Here is a 5,427-nt window from a genome sequence, read left to right as displayed (position 1 = left end):
CGATAACATACAACGGTGGCAGCTAGTACTCCGGGGACGACGACCGCCGAAGCCTGCCCGAACAAGGAGGAGGAGCAGCCTCGGCCGAAACTGTGACAGTGACTTGACACAACGCTGGACAAACAAGATGTAGCTACAAACAAAACTGAGTTAAATGGTTCCAGTCTGCTGTGAAAAATTCATCCATGTATATAGGTAAAAGTCTAGTTAAATGTTTTAATATTATACGCTTCTAATTTTGTCAGAGTTGTTTTCATTGCAAGTTAAAGCGTACTGTTTGCTAGCTAGCGAACGTTAGCTTTCTGGCTCGCTAGCTAACGTTACGTGTATGATCTGTGTAGTAATATTATTCGTATCAGAAATCCATTTGCATTGCTAGTTATAGCCTAATATTAGTTAGCTAGCTAACATTGAACCTAGTTGGTTAGCTTTAGCTTTGGTGACAACACGGATGGCACTGTGATAGACTACATCCAATTTGCTGAGTAGAGTGTTGGAGGCTATTTTGTAAATGACATCGCCGAAGTCAAGGATCGGTAGGATATTCCGTTTTACGAGGGCATGTTTGGCAGCATGAGTGAAGGAGGCTACTACTCACTATTCACTATGTTTAGCACATGGCCTCCCATGTGAATCCTTAAAGAGATGGGTGGGGCTAAAGCTTAAGAGGGCGTGAACAATGCTGAATGGGTGTAGACAAAGAAGAGCTCTCCAGTAGAAATATTCAAGGGCTTTTTTCTCAGAAGTTTATCAACTTTTAAAGCAGAATTACTTAACCATTGTTCCTCAACTGCAGTGTATGATATACCATTTTCTAGCTCTGAGTCTCTACTTTTATCCAATGTAAAAAACACAATTTCAAATTTTGCTACATAGGACCAAATCCAGGTGGTGGGTCGAAATTGTCCCCTGCTAGCGTCTGTCAGTGACTGATGAAGTCAACGATTGTCATTATTACCCAGTGTGACCAAGAATGGTGTAGAAATTGTCAAAGAACTTTAATAACATTTCCTGAAATATTTCTGGAAATGTGCCTCTGTCATGACCATAAAAAAAAACAACGTTATTTAACTAGGCAAGTCAGTTAAGAACAAATTCTTATTTACAATGACGGCCTACACCAGCCAAACCCGGACGATGCTGGGCCAATTGTGCACTGCCCTGTGGAATTTTGGCCCACTCCTCCATACAGACCTTCTCCAGATCCTTCAGGTTTCGGGGCTGTCGCTGGCCAATGCGGACTTTCAGCTCCCTCCAAAGATTTTCTATTGGGTTCAGGTCTGGAGACTGGCTAGGCCACTCCAGGACCTTTAGATGCTTCTTACAAAGCCAATCCTTAGTTGCCCTGGCTGTGTGTTTCGGGTCGTTGTCATGCTGGAAGACCCAGCCACGACCCATCTTCAATGCTCTTACTGAGGGAAGGAGGTTGTTGGCCAAGATCTCGCGATACATGGCCCATCCATCCTCCCCTAAATACGGTGCAGTCGTCCTGTCCCCTTTGCAGAAAAGCATCCCCAAAGAATGATGTTTCCACCTCCATGCTTCACGGTTGGGATGGTGTTCTTGGGGTTGTACTCATCCTTCTTCTTCCTCCAAACACGGCGAGTGGAGTTTAGACCAAAAAGCTCTATTTTTGTCTCATCAGACCACATGACCTTCTCCCATTCCTCCTCTGGATCATCCAGATGGTCATTGGCAAACTTCAGACGGGCCAGGACATGCGCTGGCTTGAGCAGAGGGACCTTGCGTGCACTGCAGGATTTTAATCCATGACGGCGTAGTGTGTTACTAATGGTTTTCTTTGAGACTGTGGTCCCAGCTCTCTTCAGGTCATTGACCAGGTCCTGCCGTGTAGTTCTGGACTGATCCCTCACCTTCCTCATGATCATTGATGCCCCACGAGGTGAGATCTTGCATGGAGCCCCAGACCGAGGGTGATTGACCATCATCTTGAACGTCTTCCATTTTCTAATAATTGTGCCAACAGTTGTTGCCTTCTCACCAAGCTGCTTGCCTATTGTCCTGTAGCCCACCCCAGCCTTGTGCAGGTCTACAATTTTATCCCTGATGTCCTTACACAGCTCTCTGGTCTTGGCCATTGTGGAGAGGTTGGAGTCTGTTTGATTGAGTGTGTGGACAGGTGTCTTTGATACAGGTAACGAGTTCGAACAGGTGCAGTTAATACAGGTCATGAGTGGAGAACAGGAGGGCTTCTTAAAGAAAAACGAACAGGTCTGTGAGAGCCGAAATTCTTACTGGTTGGTAGGTGATCAAATACTTATGTCATGCAATAAAATGCAAATTAATTACTTAAAAATCATACAATGTGATTTTCTGGATTTTTGTTTTAGATTCCGTCTCTCACAGTTGAAGTGTACCTATGATAAAAATTACAGACCTCTACATGCTTTGTAAGTAGGAAAACCTGCAAAATCGGCAATGTATCAAATACTTGTTCTCCCCACTGTATCTTTGACATAGAAGTCTGGGATTTCTCCTTGAGGAAACCTACTGGACAAATACTAAAAGAGCAAATTATCCATAACATGTAAGTAGGACTGGGGTCTGAACAGATAGGTTCAGAGCTTCTGCTCTTTTCTATAAGTTGTAAGTAAGTACAGTGAGGGAAAAAATGTATTTAATACCCTGCTGATTTTGTACGTTTGCCCACTGTCACGCCCTGATCGAGAGAACTCTCGTTGGTTGGGTCAGGTTTGAGTTTTCTGTGGAGATCTATATTAGTGTATTTCTAGGTGGTAGATCTAGGTTGTGTTTCTATGTTTGGCCGGGTGTGATTCCCAATCAGAGACAACGAGCGACAGCTGTTGGTAGCATGGTTGCCTACCTTAGTTGTGGGATCTTGTTCCGTTTAGGCTTGTATGTGTATAGCCGGAGGACTTCACGTTATGTTGTTTCTTGTATATTTAGTTATTAAACATTTACGCTTTTCACGCTGCACCTTGGTCTGACCCGTCTCTCAACGATCGTGACATCCACTGACAAAGACATGATCAGTCTATCATTTTAATGGTAGGTTTATTTGAACAGTGAGAGACAACAAACAAAAAAACGCATGTCAAAAATGTTATAAATTGATTTGCATTTTAATGAGGGAAATAAGTATTTGACCCCTCTGCAAAACATGACTTAGTACTTGGTGGCAAAACCCTTGTTGGCAATCACAGAGGTCAGACGTTGCTTGTAGTTGGCCACCAGGTTTGCACACATCTCAGGAGGGATTTTGTCCCACTCCTCTTTGCAGATCTTCTCCAAGTCATTAAGGTTTTGAGGCTGACGTTTGGCAACTCGAACCTTCAGCTCCCTCCACAGATTTTCTATGGGATTAAGGTCTGGAGACTGGCTAGGCCACTCCAGGACCTTAATGTGCTTCTTCTTGAGCCACTCCTTTGTTGCCTTGGCTGTGTGTTTTGGGTCATTGTCATGCTGGAATACCCATCCATGACCCATTTTCAATGCCCTGGCTGAGGGAAGGAGGTTCTCACCCAAGATTTGATGGTACATGGCCCCATCCATCGTCCCTTTGATGCGGTGAAGTTGTCCTGTCCCCTTAGCAGGAAAACACCCCCAAACCATAATGTTTCCACCTCCATGTTTGATGGTGTTCTTGGGGTCATAGGCAGCATTCCTCCTCCTCCAAACACGGTGAGTTGAGTTGATGCCAAAAGCTCCATTTTGGTCTCATCTGACCACAACACTTTCACTCAGTTCTCCTCTGAATCATTCAGATGTTCATTGGCAAACTTCAAACGGGCATGTATATGTGCTATCTTGAGCAGGGGGACCTTGCGGGCGCTGCAGGATTTCAGTCCTTCACGGCGTAGTGTGTTACCAATTGTTTTCTTGGTGACTATGGTCCCAGCTGCCTTGAGATCATTGACAAGATCCTCCCGTGTAGTTCTGTGCTGATTCCTCACCGTTCTCATGATCATTGCAACCACGAGGTGAGATCTTGCATGGAGCCCCAGGCCGAGGGAGATTGACAGTTATTTTGTGTTTCTTCCATTTGCGAATAATCGCACCAACTGTTGTCACCTTCTCACCAAGCTGCTTGGCGATGGTCTTGTAGACCTTGTGTAGGTCTACAATCTTGTCCCTGACATCCTTGGAGAACTCTTTGGTCTTGGCCATGGTGGAGAGTTTGGAATCTGATTGATTGATTGCTTCTGTGGACAGGTGTCTTTTGTACAGGTAACAAACTGAGTTTAGGAGCACTCCCTTTAAGAGTGTGCTCCTAATCTCAGCTCGTTACCTGTATAAAATACACCTGGGAGCCCGAAATCTTTCTGATTGAGAGGGGCTCAAATACTTATTTCCCTCATTAAAATGCAATTCTATTTATGACATTTTTGACATGCGTTTTTCTGGATTTTTTTGTTGTTATTCTGTATCTCACTGTTCAAATAAACCTACCATTAAAATTATAGACTGATCATTTCTTTGTCAGTGGGCAAATGTACAAAATCAGCAGGGGATCAAATACTTTTTTCCCTCAGTGTAGGTAAGTAAGTAAGGAAGTAAAGAGACTTGGGCCTTGCAGGGATAGCTCAGGGCTTCCTGCCCTTTTCTACCCCTCCTCTCAGTGTGTCTGTCCAGTCGAGGGTGAGGTTTGGCAAGGGACAAGGGGGATGGGGGTTGGAGCTCTCCTTTTTGTCTTCTGAGACTTGATTTTAGTTAAAACTAATTTTATTGGATAATTAAATGTAGCCTAAAGAAGAAAAATAAAGAAGATAAAAATAAAAAGAGGAGGGAGGGGTTGGGTAGGGGATATGAACCCGGTTTAGGTTAAGGGTTTAGGTTAGTGGGGTAGGGATTTGGATATGGACCCAGTTTATGGTAAGGATTGGGTGAGGGGTTTCATATCGTTATATAAAAAAAGTATAATATTAGGGGATGGAAATGTGCTCTTCAGCCTTTGTGCTCCTCCATAAGTGGGTAAAATTAAAATCCCAGCGGGAGTATAAGCAGCAATTTAAAAGTGGGTAAAAGTTATGACATGGAAATAACACAATAATAACGTGATAATGTGTTAACTTGTTAAAACTTGTTAAATCCACTTGTTATGCTCAGAAAAAAAAACTGTAATATTTTAAAAGCACGGAGAGGGGGGTGCTTGATAAAACTCTGGGAGGGTTTTGTTGTTCCTCTTGAATAATCGGTTTCAAAGATGGATTTTCAGCCGACCTGATGACAAACTTCCACCCAGAACAGCCCTGCCAGTTCGTGTGAGTATTGATTATTTGTGTGTTTAGGGATCCTGAATGCCATCTTAATGGCAAAGTGTTGGACTGTCTGGAGATTTGATATTTGTCTGGGAGCAGCATTGAACCAGGCTCAGGCAGCATACTCCAACAGGGGCCTGACATAGCTGTGGTATGGCTGTTCTGGGGGCTGCACCACCTTTTGTCC

At 43.8% G+C, this 5,427-nt stretch overlaps 1 non-coding gene across 1 annotated transcript; it reads right to left on the bottom strand.

Annotated features, from left to right (window-relative positions):
- Window positions 1–2,486: 2,486 nt before the first annotated feature.
- Window positions 2,487–2,541, bottom strand: LOC123490354. The gene has a single exon (XR_006660916.1). It is a non-coding gene; the product is annotated as a U7 small nuclear RNA (small nuclear RNA).
- Window positions 2,542–5,427: the final 2,886 nt, after the last annotated feature.

The sequence above is a fragment of the Coregonus clupeaformis genome, unplaced genomic scaffold (assembly GCF_020615455.1).
Source record: "Coregonus clupeaformis isolate EN_2021a unplaced genomic scaffold, ASM2061545v1 scaf3715, whole genome shotgun sequence".
In the NCBI taxonomy this organism is placed as follows: domain Eukaryota; kingdom Metazoa; phylum Chordata; class Actinopteri; order Salmoniformes; family Salmonidae; genus Coregonus; species Coregonus clupeaformis.
Note: the sequence above shows the minus strand (reverse complement) of the source record. Positions and strands in the feature narration are given on the sequence as shown.